The sequence below is a fragment of the Ornithorhynchus anatinus genome, chromosome 1 (assembly GCF_004115215.2).
Source record: "Ornithorhynchus anatinus isolate Pmale09 chromosome 1, mOrnAna1.pri.v4, whole genome shotgun sequence".
NCBI classification, from domain to species: Eukaryota; Metazoa; Chordata; class Mammalia; order Monotremata; family Ornithorhynchidae; genus Ornithorhynchus; species Ornithorhynchus anatinus.
This window is the reverse complement of record NC_041728.1, coordinates 21,864,314-21,881,589: the sequence shown is the minus strand read 5'-3', so window position 1 is coordinate 21,881,589 and position 17,276 is coordinate 21,864,314. Positions and strand designations below refer to the sequence as shown.

Genomic DNA, 17,276 nt, shown 5'->3' with positions numbered 1-17,276 from the left:
TGAAGTGCCTTCGAACCTGTCTCCACTTCATATCAATCAGTGATATGTATTGAGCACCAGCTGAATATGCAGAGCTCTATACCAAATGTCTGGGAGTGGCCAATAGAGATAGAAGATGTGAACCCTGTCCTCAAGGATCTTACACTCTACCAGGGAAGTCAGGCACAGATGAGTAAATGTTCATAGCACAGTCTGTTCCCTTCACCCTGAGCTTCCCCAAGTTTATTCTAAATTCTTCCTACAACACCAGAAACCTCTTTGAAGATTTTTAATTTGTAAAAGTGGCTTTTTTAGTTACAATATCTGTATTTTCTTTCACACCTCCCTCTGAAGATGCTGAAACTGAGAGCTGTAAATTCTCTATCATGCCCACACTGCCCACTCCAGTACTCTGATTCTGCCTCCCCATGCATTTTCCTGTGCAGTTTATTGCAGCTAGTGGGTGCTCAGTAGATAGCAGTGCTCCTACTACTACAGTGCTCTCCACAGAGTGTGCATCTAAAAAATATGGATGACCTTTCTCAGCCCTCACCAGGCCTGGAGGACAACTGCTAATCAGGTTGGACACAAGTCCATGTTCCACATGGGACTCAAAGTGTTAATCCCCATTTTACAGACCAGGTAACTCGAGAAAAGAGAAGTTCATTCATTTGTATTTACTGAGCGCTTACTGTGTGTAGATCACTGTACTAAGCACTTGGAAAGTACAATTCAGCCACAAATAGAGATAATCCCTACCCAACTATGGGCTCACAGTCTAGAAGTTAAATGTCTTGCCCAAGTTCACTCAGCTGACATGTGGCAAAGCCAGGATTAGAACCCAGGTCCTTCTAACTTCCAGGCCCCTGCTCTATTCACTAGGCCATGCTGCTTTTTTTCAACTCTACATTTTGCAAACTCTAGTATTTGAACAATCTGGCTCCTAGTTGTGAACTATTTTACATCAGTCTCCCTCACTAGATTCTAAGATCCCTGAGGGCAGGGATTGTGTCTTTGTCTATTCTTCCCTGCCAGAGTCTTAGCACAGTGCTCTGCATACTGTAAGCATTCAATAAAAACTACTGACTGAAGGAAGGAGGAAGAACTGCTCAGCCTCTGCTTCTCCCGATTATAAAACTGGCATGGATTTAAACCTTTACGCAGAGACCTTGATTTCCCGCACTGGAATCATTTCCATTGCTTTTCTCCAGGATCTCTACAAAAGTCAACTTGTGAATTTCAAGAGTCTAGTTAGGGCTCCCTAAAGGGGTTGCATAAGCATGTCCCATTTGCTACAATCCTGTTTGTGATAACAAGCCTCACTTTAATGTACATTCAGCATGTGGATCTGTTTTCTGCCATGTCTTGTGTGTCACTCACTGCAGGGAATTTGGGTGATCTCCCCATTTTTTCCAAAGGGAATTTCCCTGTATTTTTCCTGCCTAAACTCCAACCAAGGTTAATCCTGACTTACCTGTCCAGCTTGTCAAGGACACCGGGAATTTGAATCATCTACTCCAATAGGCCATTAACTGTTCCCAACTTGGCAGGATTGTCCCATTCAGAGAACAAGCTCTCTGCTCCATCATTCACATTATTGATTTGAATATTAAGAAGTACCAGGCCCTGCAATGACCTCTAAATTATTCCATTCCAGATTAAATTCAGGCTATAGCTTAGATCAGACCTAATAAGCAGCAGTGTGTATTTTGCCTGGGAGCGGTGCCATTCATCTCGTTGATCCCATTGGGTGCTAAGTGTGTTACAAGGGACAGGACCATGAGTCTTAGGCTTCTTCTCCCTGGGCCAAAGGTGGCCCCAGCTTGGGAACCGGTTACCTCGATTGCAAGGGTCACAGGGGCATGAAGAAGGGTGCGAATTCTGCACAGGCACCGCTAACCTTTCTGGATCGGGTCCCAAGCTTTTCCCATTCCACCCTGCCACCCCTCCCAAGATATGTGACCCAAAGGACTTCCACCAGGCAATAGGACTCCATTGCTGTTTCAACTGGGTTGAGTCCTAGTGGTCAGGAAGAGAAGACTGGTGAGTGGAGAACTGAGGAAAGGATAGAAACAGGCTAATTGGGGGTGGGGGGAGGGAAGAAAGAGAGAGAAAAGAGAGAGAGAGAAGTCCATACAATGTTCCTCCTAATTTTTCTAGCTCATCTACCAGCAGTGTGTGTGTGGCCGGAGGCGGGGGAGTAGGGGAGAATTAGATTAGTCTGACAGGACTCTGATTTACAAAGCTCTATTCATTTCTTCCTCAACTCCCCTCAGTCCTCTCTGCAAATAACCTCCTGTCTTTCCTCAACCCTCAGGAGATTTCAGGTCCAGGGCTTAAGAAGCCAAAGGCTACAGCTTTTCATCTTCAAACTCCTGGCTTCAACATGTCCTCTGCTCCCTTATCCTATTTCGCGGTCTCCACTAGCCAGGACTTGGGACATGCCAGTCACTAGAGGGATGAAATGACAGTATTTGTCCCCACAACCTGGGGCTGTGGGTTGAGAGCTGGTGCTCACACCATCCCTCTGGGCCTGCGAGCTCAATGTGGGCAGGTATTGACTATTAGTGTATTATACTTTCCCAAGCCTTAGTACAGTGCTCTGCACAAAATAAGTGCTCAATAAATGTGACTGAATGAATGTTACCAACTCCCTTTCCCATTACATCCGATAGATGACTTTTTACCCATTTCTAAAGCCCTTCTGAAATCACATCTTTTCCAGCAGGCCTTGCCTGATTAATCGGTCATCTCTCCACCTTTTATCCCCAACTGCCAATTCAGCATTTACATACTCAAGCAGTATGGCCTAGTGGTTCTTCCAGCCTGGGAGTCGGAAGGACCTGGGTTTGAATCCCAGGTCTGCCACTTGTCTGCTGTGTGACCTTGGGCAAGTCATTTAACTTCTCTATGCCTCAGTTACCTCATCTGTAAAATGGAGATTAAGACGGGGTGCCCCATTTTGGACAGGGACTGTGTCCAAACTGATTTGCTTGTATCCACTTAGTACAGTGCCTAGCATGTAGAAAGTGCTTAACAAATACCATAATTATTATTCTCAATACCTCAATGGCACTTGTGTATATATCTTTATACTCTATTACTTCTGCTTACCTGTACTTTATTTTAGTGTTTACCTCCCCACAAGACCATAAAACTCATGCAGGCTGGAATGATGCCTAATTCTACTGTACTCTCCTGAGTGCTTAATACAGTGTCCTGCATACAGAAGGTGCTTAATAAATACTCTTGACATATCAAGCCCACAAAATTCAAACCCAGGAAAGTTGATTCAGGCAAAGTGAAGAACTGAGACAATTGCTTGGATAAACTGGGCAAATTTTTTTTTCCTGAATTATTTAATTGCCTCTGCAGAAGGACCTGGCCCCGGGAGAGAAAAATTAGTCCAGAATGAACAGTTTGGTGGGAGGAGGCCTTTGAAGTAGGACTCCTTGCCTAGGCCATTTCAGAGGCATTGAGGGCTCAGACTGTTGGCTCTGGCCCTGAGGGGGAGGGGGACAGGAAGGGCACTGGATGGCTTAACTTAGTGAATTTCTCTTCCCTTTCCAGGCCTACTGGCTGGCACTGAGGGCACAGCACTGCAAGGGATATCTTCTGGGTCCGTGTTCTTTGTTACCCACCCTGGCCACCTACAGTTGACAGCGATGAAGATACTGCAGGTAACGAAGGAATCAAACCGCCCGCCAGGCCAACCAGTCGAAGCTGAGCCCTCTGCCTGGTGAGGGAGCCCCACCTTTCATCATCATCATCAGTGCTATTTATTGAGTACTTACTATGTTCAGAGCACTGTACTAAGCGGTCGGGAGACTAGAGTTCAGAGTTGGCAGACACGTTCCCTGCCCGGAATCGGCCAGGGCCCCCGACTTCACTCTCTGGGTAATCGGAGCACACGGTGACTCGGGTCTGCACTTTCCCTTCCTACAGTGATTCCCCAGCATCCTTAAGAGACTGGGGAGGTGTAGGAGGATTGGAGGTGGTGGGGAAGGGGGGCATCGAGAGGGGGACGCCAGCCCCATCACTACCAGCAGTGAGAGAGGAAGTTAAACCGATGCCAGGCACAGGCTTCCCAGCCAGCCTAGCCGAGAAAGAGATGGGGCTATGAGAACAAGGATGCTGTGTCACTGCTGCCTCTGTCTCTCTGCGCTCAGGGAGGGACCCACTGCAGTTCTGTCCGCGGGCTACTCCCGTTGATAATGAGGTGCCGGGGAGAAGCCGAGGGTGTCTCCACTCTGGGTCACTGCCTCACTACCACCCTGCTTTCCCTCCAGAGGCCTCCTGGGAGCCCTCCTGGCTTTTGAGCAGCCTGGCAGCCTCTGCTATCTCATTTCCTCCCTCTGCAGACACTGTCCAGCTGCTTCTAAATCTAAAACTATTGTCAGTTTACAGATGGTAACCAACGGGAGTTGAATTCAGACACACGTCAGCGTGACATGCACACGAACGCAGACACGTCCACCCGGAGCAAGGGACACAGGCCTTGTTTAAATCCTCCGAGAGGGCAGCGCCCATGCTGAAGACACTGAGGCCCATCCCTTGCCTTACGCTCCCCCTTCCTCTACCCACAGTTTCCAGGCTGCTGCCCCGGCAGCCCATCGGCCAGCCCCAGGGGCCTGGACAAAGCACTGCCGTAGATCTACAAGGCCCTTGCTTCCGAGCGGGCAGCTGAGTCACTCGGTTTCTAGGACGCGGGCGGGGGAGTCATTGTGATCTGCTGTGTCAGTGCCCCTTGCTAGCCACTCATCTTCCTTTCAGGCTCGGTGCTGGCAAACGAGAGAGATGAAACTCCCTGCAGGGGCCACCGGTCTCCAATGCCCCGTTCACAGTTCACAGGACACGTCCGTGTGGTTTTCTTCCACTGACAGTCTCCAGGCTTGGGGCCCAGACCCAGGAGGGTACCTCATTCCCGTCAGAGGATCAGCCAGACAGAAGGGCTTTTGACACTAAAAGCAGAAAACGCTGACGGGAGAAGGGAGGAATGGGGAGGTGCTGAAGGGAGGGAGAGGTGGGAGGAGCAAGAATAACAAAGATGGAGAGGGAGGTGGAGAGAGAAGGAGCTGGAAGATTCTTTAGAAATATAATAACAGTCACTTGTATCAAGACATCCACCAGTCTGGAAAGCAGCTTTAGGATGTAATAAAGAACTCATCCAGAAACATTGCAGCCTGGTAGATAAAACACAGGCCTGGGACTCAGAGGAGCTAGTTTCTAATCCCAGCTCCACCATTTGATTGCTGCGTGACCTTGGGAAAGTCAAAAGTCACTTCCCTACTCTGTGCCTCAATTCCCTCATCTGTAAAATGGGGATTAAGACTGTGAGCCCCCTGTGGGACATGGACTGTGATCATTCTGATTAGCTTTTATCTATCCCAGGCCTTAGTACAGTGCCTGGCACAAAAGTGTTTAACAAACATCTTTAAAAAAAAAAAATTCCGGCAAACGCAAGTGAGATGCAAGGCTATCCAGCGGGGTTCACTTCCAAAAGCCTGACTCCAAGCCTGTAGTAGTCTCTGCTGAACTGGGGTGGGAGGAGGATCTAGGGATTTGGAAGGTAACCAGCACTCAGCCATGGGGGGGATGGGAGAAGGGAGAGGGGGGAGGGGGAGGAGAGCACCCCCGCCCCAACCCAAGACGCAGAATGTGTCCAGGAGGAGGGCAAGGAGGAGCCACACAGGGGATCAGCTGGGCTATTCTGAACTCTTAAAAACAACACCATACAAACCATCACAATAAGAGCTGCATGAATCTCCCGCTGCTCACTTGAGAATTTCAAAGCCCAGCACCACACAGGCAGCAAGACCTAAAGGAAAAAGCACAAGACCTGGGTCAGGAGACCAGAGATCTAACCTCAGCTTGGCCACTGGACTGTTGTGTGTGACCTCCTGCAAGACATTTAACCTCTCTGGGCCTCATTTTCTTCATCTGTAAAATGAGGATAAGATTCCTGTCTTCCCCACCTCTTCGATTATGAGTCCCATGTGGGATAGGGGTCATCTGATTATATGTAGACCAGAGCTTGACCCTTAATATAAGGAGACAAAGAAGATGAAGTTGTTTGGTCCTGTCAATTCAGACTAGTGGTAATCCACTCCTGTGGTCCAATCTTGCAGATTAGCACAAAACTCTTTCCAGCCAGCCTGCCTTCCCTCATATAACCATGGGCAAGTGGCTAAGGGCAGAATCATCGTCAGAACACGATACCAAGACCAAGTTAGGAACAAGATATGGAAGGAAAGACATTTTCCATCACCCAATCCAGGAAGTTTAGAACACAGTGAAACTGGGACACCTTCTGCCCAAGGCAGGTGTGCCCGCCAAATCTCCCAGGGCCCACAGCTGGGTTCGGCCAGGGCACCAATGCTCTGCACAGTGTTGCCTCCTCCAGGAAGAGAACCAGCAGTCCCCCATCTCCTAAATCATCCTCCCAGGGCCATGCAGCAGAGCTTCAGATCCCTCCTGTCTGCCCCCCTGCCCCCCATCTCTGCACAGAACATTCATCTACTTTTTGAAGCAGCAAGCTACAGCATTTACTGTAAACCACGTCACTAGATGCCCTTTGTGTGCCGAGTCTCAATTTTATAGCTTAAGTGTGTAACGGCAAGGGAAGTGCTGGCAATCCTTCTCTTTAATTAGTTTCAGACCTTTGGGGAAACCCCGTACTCTACCAAGGAGATGCACACAGCGGAGAGAGCACAGCAGACAGCCCCCCCGGAGCCCCCTGAGGTGATTCCTGAATGACAAATTGCCCAAGCCCCAGTTTTAGTGGTAAAGATTTTAGGCCAACTGGAGTCACTAAACATCACTCAGAAAAAGGCCCAAGGATCGTGGCTGCTGCCCTGGTTGGGGGGGGGGGGGAGTGAATATTGGCAATTACTGCTGTCCATGTTGCTTTTTCACCCTAGACTTTTGAGTCCAATGGGAGAGATGTTCAGAAAGCCTCAAAGACCTGCCACGCTCAACCTGGGGAGGGAGGTGAACCAGAGAAGCCCCTGCAACAGACCAATGGAAGGAAGAGAAAATGGCTTCGGCTTCGTCTCCCTATAGCCTAGATTCCAGCAAGAAAAGAGGACAAGGTAAGAGGTGGGGTTGGGGGACCCAGCTATCTGACAATCAATCAATTAATGGTATTTATGAAGCACCTGACTGCAGAACATTGGGCTAAATACACAGACGCAAGACACATATTCCCTGCCCTCAAGCAACTTACACTGTAGTGGGAGAGCTAGGCAGATGCATATTATTTACTACTGCGGGAGCCAGAGGTGTAATACAGATGAGGAGCAGTGTTGCCTAGTGGAAAGAGGACAGGTGGGAGATTCAGAGGTCCTGGGTTCTAATCCCAGCTTCACCCCTTGCCTGCTCTGTGACCCTGGACAAATCAACTAACTTCTCTGTGCCTCAGTTTCCCCATCTGTAAATGACGGAACTCTCTAGACCATAAGCTTACTGTGGGCAGGGAATGTATCTGCCAACTCTGTCCTATTGAACTTTCCCAAGAGCATATACAAAGCTCTGCACACATTAAGTGTTCAATAAATACCACTGAATGTAAATGGGATACCCCTTCTTCCTCTCACACTCTTTCCCCATGTGGAATAGGGACTGTGTCTGGCCTGCTTATCCTCAGTCTACTCCAGCACACAGTACAGTGTTTCACACACAGAAAACATTTAACAAATACCACAATTATGATCATTTTTACTACTATATCAGGCTGACAGAGTTGAATAAGTGGTTGAATAGACATACATAAGGGGTGAGAAAGGGGTATAAAACACAAGTATTATGGGTGGCTGTTGGGTTGATGTGACCTAATTGGGGATGGCTTCCTGGAGGAGGCAGGATTTTGAGGAGGTTAAATAGAGGGGGCTGAGCAGCAGGAGAATTTTGCTTCTAGCTTCAAGCTCCCTCCACCTATCCTGTAGGATATTATTAACAGTGTCAGCTGCTTCCTTGCTCAGGAACTTTTTGTACCCAACTCACCTCTTTGTTTTTTTAAATGTGTTTGTTAAACATTTACTATGTGCCTAGCTAATCAGATTGGACACAATCCATATCCCCCATGGGGCTCACAGTCTTAATCCCCATTTTACAGATGAAGTAACTGAGGCCCAGAGAAGTTAAGTGACTTGCCCAAGGGCACACAACAGTCATGGTGGAGCTGAGCTTAGAACCCAGGTCCTTCTGACTCCCAGGTCCTTGCACTATCCACTAGGGAACATTGCTTCTCCTCCCCCTTGATGACAGAAAGTTAAAGTGTGGGGGTGGAAGAACTCCTTTGTTTCTGAAAATGTGTATCAGGAGCAGAGGGGTGGGGAAGAGGGATTGTCTGAATTTCCTTCCCCCAGGGAAGGCCCCAGCCATTTCCCCAGCAGCCTACTGTGATGCTAGAGAGTCAAGAAGGAACTGAGGAACTTGTGAAAACCAAAGTCCAACATGTCCATTCAAGTGAGCTGGAAATCTGGAGAAAGGGAAGGGAAAAGAATGAAATTCAGTCTTGGGCTCTGAAAAGAGATTGCTCAGAAGCTCCCAGAACCTCCTCCACATCCATTCACTCTGAAGGACGCTGTTTGGGCACTCTCTTTCTCTCCCTCTCTCCCTCCACCCCCTGCCCCCAGATCTCCCTGGGGTGAGCCTGCTCAGAGACCTCTTTAGAGACAGCCAGGCAACTACAGAAAACAATACACTGCTGGTGACTCAGCAAACGGAATCCAAACCTCAAAGCTATTTCTGAGCCAGTGCCTTGAGGAGGGGGAGTGGAGTAGAGAAGGAGGGGTGTCAGGGCACCCCGGGAAAGACATTCAGTGAGGCTTATTTCCCACAAGAATAAGGACCTAGTTGGTATGCCAGCGCTTAGAACAGTGCTCCAGTGCTTAGGACAGTGCTTGGCACATAGTCAGCACTTAAGAAATATCATCATTATTATGGGAATGATTAAGCAGTGGATGAAACACTAGAGTAGATAAAAGATAATCACGCTATTGAGATTCCTTGTCACACAGAAGGAGCTCATAATATGAAGGCAGGGAGAACAGTTATATCCATTTTACAGATGAGGAAATTGAGGCCCAGAGGATGTTATACAATTTGCCGCAGGGCATCCAGCAGGCCACTGGCAGGGGTGGGAGAATAAATGGGACCAGATTCTCCAGATTTCCCCATTCCCTGCCTGATTTAAAATCTAAGCCAGGACTTCCTCAGTCTGAGGAGGTGCCCACACAGCCAGGTTCTTGGCACTAACCACACAGGCTGTCCGGGAATAGAAAAAATTCACTAATTTTACCCCACTGCTTGGTTTCCTATCACAATCCTAGTGCCTCCCCACACTTTCACTCCACACCCCAACCCAACACATACATCTTAGATCCCCTGGCTTTCTCATTCCCCTCTGTGACATTTGACATTTTCAGTGATCTTCCCAGCCTCTGGGAAAAAGATCTCCTGAGAAATGCAGGCAGAGGCAGGGTTTATTTTTTTTTGGATCTTCTTATGTTCCCTCAGCCCTGCTCTCCTCTGCTCTCACTCAGACTTGGGCAGCACAGAGGAGACAGCTGTTGCCAGGAAATTACTTGCAACTCTTGGGCATTCTGCTTCCCAGCAGGCCTTTCCTTCTGAAGTGGCTCCCATCACAGCTGAACAAAGCCCAAAGTCTTTCCTTTGATCTGCCCAGGGTACTGTACCAGCCAGGGAGGTGGGATTACGACAGCCAAACGGAATACCTCCAGGTTCCAAAGCCTTTTGTTGTCCTCCATCAGAGTCTCATCCTCATGCATGCGTTCAGCCAAGCGTAAATCTTCCCTGGATGCAAATGTCAGTTTGTTCTTTATTTCTATCTTTTCAGGACTCTCATCCCAGCTCTGCCCCTGGCCGGCTTAACCTCTCTGGGCCTCGGTTCTTCATCTGTACAATGGGGATAAGATACCTGCTCTCCCCTCCTTGTAGACTGTGAGCCCTGGGTGGGCCAGAGATGGCATCCAATCTGATTATTTTAGACCTACCCCAGCGCTTATCCTCTAGAAAGTGTTTAGAAACAAATGCGCTCCACCCTCCAGAAGGCCCCAAATCCCCTGGAGAAAGGAGAGAGTTCACTGAGTGCTCCAGCAAAAGAGAAAGGGAGTGAGGGAGAGATGTGGGCAGGGAATGTGTCTATCAACTCAGTTCTATTGTTCTCTCCCAAGTGTTTAGTACAATGCTCTGCCCACAGTAAGCGCTCAATAAATACCATTGATGAGGTGACTGTGCTCCCTCTACACCCCCTTCACTTCTCCGCAGCTAAACCCTCTTCTCCCCCCTTTCCCGCTCCTGTCCCACCCCCTCAGCACTGTACTGTCTGCTCAACTGTATATATCTTTATCACCCTATTTATTTTGTTTACTTTGTTTAATGAGATGTACATCACCCTGATTCTATTTAGTTGCCATTGTTTTTATGAGATGTTCTTCCCCTTGACTCTATTTATTGCCATTGTTCTCGTCTGCCTGTTTCCCCCGATTAGACCATTAGACCGTAAGCCCGTCAAAGGGCAGGGACTGTCTCTATCTGTTGCCGACTTGTACATTCCAAGAGCTTAGTACAGTGCTCTGCACATAGTAAGCGCTCAATAAACACGAATGAATGAATGAATGAATGAATGAATGAATGAATGAATGAATGAATGAACTCCTAGGGAATGTGATTCCCAGCTGGAGGACTGAGAAAACTGTAGGTGACCAGATGGCCTTGAAAACTAAATGGACCAGGAAGAGAAAGGTTCTGTGAGTTTCTCCTACCAACTCTGTTAAAATCTCCTAAGTGTTCAGTAGTTGTCTGAGTTCTCTGCACACAATAAGCACTAAATATACACTATTGACTATTGATTTAGGATTATAAACTCTGCTTCTTAGCTTTTTGATTTTGGGAAAAGTTAAATCTAGAAGAGTCCTTATTTTCTTCCTCTCATTAAGCACAACATTCTTGTTCAGAGAAAACCACACCTATGCCTTGGGGTAGATCTCAGTCCATACTACATAGATGGGAGGGAATTGAAGAAAGATTTGCACTCAGTGGCTGCACAGTTGGAAGTGTTTTCTCTCACAAAGGTGAGTTATTTCATAAAGTGTCATATTGTTTTGTCCATTTACAGTGGAGCAGAAGCAGAGGGTTCCTGAAAATTCTCTCAAGATCCAGAACAAAAAGTGGCCGAATCAGTTTTTACCAGTATTCTAATTCAAACTTCTACTTTAATTATTTATTATGGCCTGCCCTGATCAATGGATGATAGGCCCTGATTTGAGACTGATTTCTCTAATTACAAAAAGTTCAGAAATACAGCTATATAATAACAATAATAGTATTCATTAATAATAATAATAATAATAATGTTGGTATTTGTTAAGCGCTTACTATGTGCAGAGCACTGTTCTATGCTCTGGGGTAGATAAAGGGTAATCAGATTGTCCCACATGAGGCTCACAGTCTTCATCCCCATTTTACAGATGAGGTAACTGAGGCACAGAGAAGTTAAGTGATTTGCCCACAGTCACACAGCTGACAAGTGGCAGAGCCAGGATTTGAACCCATGACCTCTGACTCCCATGCCCATGCTCTTTCCATTGAGCCACGCATTAAGCACTTTCTATATTCCAAACACAGTGCTAAGCATTAGGTTAGGCACTAGACAATCAGATCAGACCGAGTCCCTGCCCCACGTGGAGCTCACAATCTAAGAGGGAAATTTAACAAGTATTTAGTCCTCATTTTACAGAAGAGTCAATGGAGGTATGGAAGTAAAGTGACTTGCCCGAGGTCACACAGCAGGTAAGTGATTCTAGACAGGATTAGATCCCAGGCCCCCTGACTCCTAGGCCTAAGCTCCTTCCACTGGGTCAGGCTTCTTTTCTAACTGCTGCATCCTGAAATTCTAATAGAAAACATGGAGTAGCCCCATTCTAATTTAGCATTTCTTTTTTAAGTATTCATCTCTTTCTGATGTCTTTTATTTCTTCTGGCTAACACGTCCACTTGAGTTAATTGTCCTGGGATGCAATGAACAGAAATATCTTAGATCTTCGCTATAATTTTTCATTCTTATGGTACTGAGAAATCCACTGTGACTTCAACATTTTGCATGTCAGAAGCCAGAAAAAGGCTAGAAGTAACTTGGGAGTACTCAGTAGAAATAAATGCCATGGCAACCACAATCAAAATGATCCTTTAGCGATGAGGCCATGGTAGGAGGCATTGAGGTTTCTGAGTGTCTGAGGTGAGCAAATTGGAAATGCATTATGGCCTTTTGGGAAGAGCATGAGATCTGGAGTCGGGAGAACCAGGTTCTAGTCCCAGCTCTGCCACCGGCCTGCTGGATGACCTTGGCCAAGTGGCTTAACCTCTTTGGGCCTCAGTTTCCCTGGGTCTGATCTGATTTTCTGATATCTACTCCAACGCTTAGCCCAGGACTTGGTACATAGTGAACACTGACTAAAGCCATGAAAAGAATGCTAGGGGACACTTTCAGGGCTAAGTGCTGCCATGGTCGTGGCCCGGGGAACTGGTTTTAGGGTTCCAGTGCACCCTCTTATTTGCCCCTCCTGACTTTCTCTTCTCATCTTGACCTCAACTAGGGAATCCAGGTTGAGTGGCAGGGGCCCACCGCGCAGGCAGATTAGGCAGACGGATGGACGGAGGAGCCCACGCTGTGTTCCGCAGCTGCAGGCTGGAGCTCCTCCGACCACACGAGGATGGCGGGATCTGTCCGAGGTGACAAACCCTTACCTAATGGGGTTTCTAATTTGTAATCCTGGCACCACCCCCAGACGCCCATCCAGAGCCAGGTTGCTCACCTGGTGAAACCATGTACATAAAATTCCTGTGTGCATCTCACAGGTGATGCATCTCTGCCCGCCTATTTGCTTGTTGCACTCCATGCCCTAGCGGAAACATGAGAAGCAGCATGACGTAATGGACAGAACATGAGCATGGGCCTGGGAGTCGGAAGGTCATGGGTTCTAATCCCGGCTCTGCCACTAGTTTGCTGTGTGACCTTGGGCAAGTTACTTCACTTTTCTGTGCCTCAGTTCCCTCATCTGGAAAATGGGGATTGAGACGATGAGCCCCACACTGGACAGGGACTGTGTCTACCCGTTCTGCTTATTTCCACCCCAGCTCTTAGTACAGTGCCTGGCACATAGTAAGCACTCAACAAATACCATAATTATTATGATGATTATTACGACCGGCAGGACTGTAGATTGTGAGGACTGGTAGGACTCTAGACTGTAAATTCTTTGTGGACAGGGAATGTGTCTGTTATATTGTTATGCTGTACTCTCCCAAGCACTTAGTACAGTGCTCTGCACACAGTAAGTGCTCAGTAAATTCAATTGACTGACTGACTGAGAAGTCTGAACGGTGCTGAGCAAACTACTGGCTCCAATCAATTTCTCTGGGCAGGCTCTCAGTTTTGAAGTGGCAAAGGAAATGAGGCTAATCTGTCATTTAAGATGGGAGACTCCACCACATCACAAGCTGGAGGACTCAAATTAGAAGCTGTGCTAGATTCTCTTATCTCTCTGGCCACTCATTCTCAGTCTCTTTTTGTGGGCTTCTCCTCTGGCTCCCACCCTCCAACAGTGGGAGTTCCTCAAGGCTCAGTTCTGGGTCTACTTTTCATTCAGTTGTATTTATTGAGTGCTTACTGTGTGCAGAGCACTGTACTCAGCACTTGGAAAATACAATTCAGCAACAAATAGAGACAATCTCTGACCACAACGGGTTCACAGCCTATAAGGGGAGAGATGGACATCGAAACAAGTAGGCAGGCATCAATAACATCAAAATAAATAAATAAAATTATAGATGTATACACATCAAGACAAGTAAACCAGCATTAATATAAATATTTATAAATAAATATATAAATAAAAAGATACTATTGATAGATTGTGGTGCTTGTCTGCAATGGGGTCTACTCCCCTACTTTTTTTTATTTGTTAAGCACTTACTATGTGCAGAGCACTGTTCCAAGCACTGGGGTAGATACGGGGTAATCAGGTTGTCCCTCATGAGGCTCACAGTTTTAATCCCCATTTTACAGATGAGGTAACTGAGGCACAGAGAAGTTAAGTGACTTGCCCACAGTCACATAGCTGACAAGTGGTAGAGCCGGGATTCAAACCCATGAACTCTGACTTCCAAGCCCGTGCCCTTTTCACTGAGCCATGCTGCTTCTCTATGATCAGAGACTCATTTGACCCAGGAAAACACACCTTTAGAAGGTGGAAAAGGGCCCTGATTTCTAAGTTTCTAAATTATTTCTAGCCTCAATTAGGGCTAAACAAGCAAGACATGATAACCACTGGAGTTTTGCCAGCTTCTCCTCTTCTGGACTTTAGAATGTCATGGACATTACGGGGATTAGTGCAAACCCCTTGTGATTTCCAGATCTCCGGTGCTGCTCAGCGTTCAATTCACTGTGGTCGCCCAGCTGTCTCAGTGACTCGAGTCTCATACCAAACCTTGAATGAAACTGGCATTTGTGTCAATGAACTCAAACCAGCCTCGCTGGTCTAATTATCTGGAGCATTCCGATTTCGACTACTCCAAATAATTGCAGGCTTTTACCCTTGGATATAACATGAGATGACTGGAGGGGAAAGAATAGGGAACTCCAGGTTTAAGTCGATTAGATGAAAACGAAGGCGATCTTGGCTCCAATGACTGGTTTTGAATTCAGAAGCCCCTGGGCTATGTCAGTGTCTCATAGAGAACAAGTCATTCATAAAACACATTTGTTTGGCTGAATGGTGATCTAATTTGTGTACACAATAATCTCATCATAAAACCTGCTAAGGCTGAAACCATCTTTTGGAAAGCACTTGTAAGGGCCGATTGTGGAGCAATGAAAATGGAAACTCTGGATCCCTACCCACGGGAGAATTTGGTGTCACTAGAAGAACTAAGCTACAGCAGGAAACTCTCTGCATAGAGCAAACCCACACACTCAGACTGATGCAGGAGACACAAAGATGGATTAAAACACCCGGGATTTCACCAGAATGATGAGAGATCCCAAGAGGCTCCCACTGAATGGATTGATTAGGCACGATCCTGATATTTTTTCACTGTTTCGTGTAATTGCTCATTCCAGATAATGCCGTACAGCCCCACACAGGTCAGGTTTTCAAGTTCTATTCTTGTTGACATTTGGGTACCTATGAGAGAGAATATTCTAGAGGGACATGGGAAGTACTACAGAGGGCAGAGAACAGAATGCATTATAAGAAGGCAGTGGAATAGAACAGGATACAAGTTCACATGGAAATAACCTGGTGTTTGATAAAACTGGATGGGGGTTTGCTCCCTTTTCAGTAGAACACACAGCAGCGCCAACCCAGATTGAGCCCTTCTCAGCATAAAGCTGATCCAAGCCTGGAAGCCTTGGGAAACCCTATAAGACAAATAATAATACTACTTGTGGTATTTATTAAGTGCTTACTATGTGCTAGGCACTTTACTAAGCACTGGGATGGATACAAGGAAGTTGGATTAGAGACAGTCCCCTGTCCCACGTGGGGCTCACAGTCTCAATCTCCATTTTACAGATGAGGTAACTGAGGCCCAGAGAAGTGAAATGACTTGCCCAAAGACAAATCAATGTTTTAATATCAAGCAAAAGAGGTGCATCTCCTTGATCAAAGACCTGCTAAACTTCTTGAAGGCCACGAAATTCTGGATCTGGAGTTCTCCCCAGAACTTTGCCTGCAGTGTGACCTTGGGCCAGTCAGTTAACATCTCTGCTCCTCAGTTTCCTCCTCTATAAATGGGGATTTGATACTTGTTCTAGCTCCCACTTAGGACTGTGAGCCCCATGTGCAACTGAGACTCACCCCAGTGCTTAGCATAATACTTGGCATATAGTAAGTGCTAACAAATACCGCATTATTATTATCATCATTATTACTATTATTCACTCCTCTATGGCCCATCCTTCATTCCCAGTGTTCTGGAGCTCTTTGTCTCCTCATTCTGTTCTGTCTTCAGGTATTGAATTCCTTCTCTCGTACCTGTTATTGAGTTCCCCCGCCTCCCTTTTAGACTGTGAGTCCCCTGAGAGCCAGAAATCAGTCTTGCTTCTCCTTTATGGTATTCCTTTTCTCGCCCAGAGTATAGTCCTTTGGGCACATTAAGCGCTCAAGGGATAGCACTGAATGAATGGAGGACCACTCAGTCCCCTTATACAAACTACCATTCCCCAGTTCCAGACAGTGAACTCAAAGATTTGTTAGCTGGAAAGTCCCAGAAAGGCTTAGCTGCTACGAGAGAAAAGGTCCCCTGAATGTGAACTGAAAATCCCAGGAAAAGACTAGGAGGTAATAGCAATAAGGGGTGATTGAGTTTTCTGCTATTCAAAGTAAATCAGATCCTAAATATCATTTTCTCTCAATTCCCAGCCCAAGGATGTATATATTGATGGTACTAAATAGAACTGGTTTCTCCTGTATCATTCCAAGCTCCTTTAAGGCCTGTAATTTTTTTCAGTGAACACTCTACACTTGTAAATATTCTACTTTCAGCTCTAAGCACCCTTCAGATTATCCTCTTTGAAGCATTTTCACTCATTTGCAGCGTGGCTCAGTGGAGAGAAGCAGCGTGGTTCAGTGGAAAGAGCACGGGCTTTGGAGTCAGAGGTCATGAGTTCGAATCCCTGCTCTGCCACTTGTCAGCTGTGTGACTGTGGGCAAGTCACTTAACTTCTCTGGGCCTCAGTTACCGCATCTGTAAAGTGGGGATGAAGACTGTGAGCCCCATGTGGGACAACCTGATTCCTCTATGTATACCCCAGGGCTTAGAACAGTGCTCTGCACAACAGCGCTTAACAAATACCAACATTATTATTTGCAGGCAGCAGTTCTAGGACATCGGTGGGGTTGTCTTGAAGAACTTCACGTTATGGGGAAATCATGCCCTAGTAACCACTGAGTCATTGGGAATTGAGGATTTAGAGGTAGAGATGATTCAAAGACATCACCATGGATGACATTTCGCAATACAAATTCCTATATTATTATAGTGCCCAATGGCAGCATTGTGAGTTTACTATATTAAATACAGTAGAGCTGCAAAAATACAAAGAAGCACTAAATACTGCACAGATCAGACTGTAAGCTTCTTGTAGGCAGGGATCACGCCTACCAACTCTGTTATATTCTACTCTCCCAAGCACTTAGTCCAGTGTTCTGCACACAGTAAGCACTTAATAAATATGATTGATTACTGTCAAGATGAGGCAGATGCTGAAAGCC

The 17,276-nt window shown here is 46.6% G+C and overlaps 1 long non-coding RNA gene across 1 annotated transcript in view; it reads right to left on the bottom strand.

The window, feature by feature from the left end:
• Positions 1–5,719: 5,719 nt before the first annotated feature.
• The window catches only part of LOC120638242, a 69,793-nt gene continuing 58,236 nt past the window's right edge, over positions 5,720–17,276 (bottom strand). The window contains exon 3 of the long non-coding RNA XR_005659802.1: positions 5,720–5,797. This is a non-coding gene — a long non-coding RNA (uncharacterized LOC120638242). The remainder of the gene's footprint in view (positions 5,798–17,276) is intronic.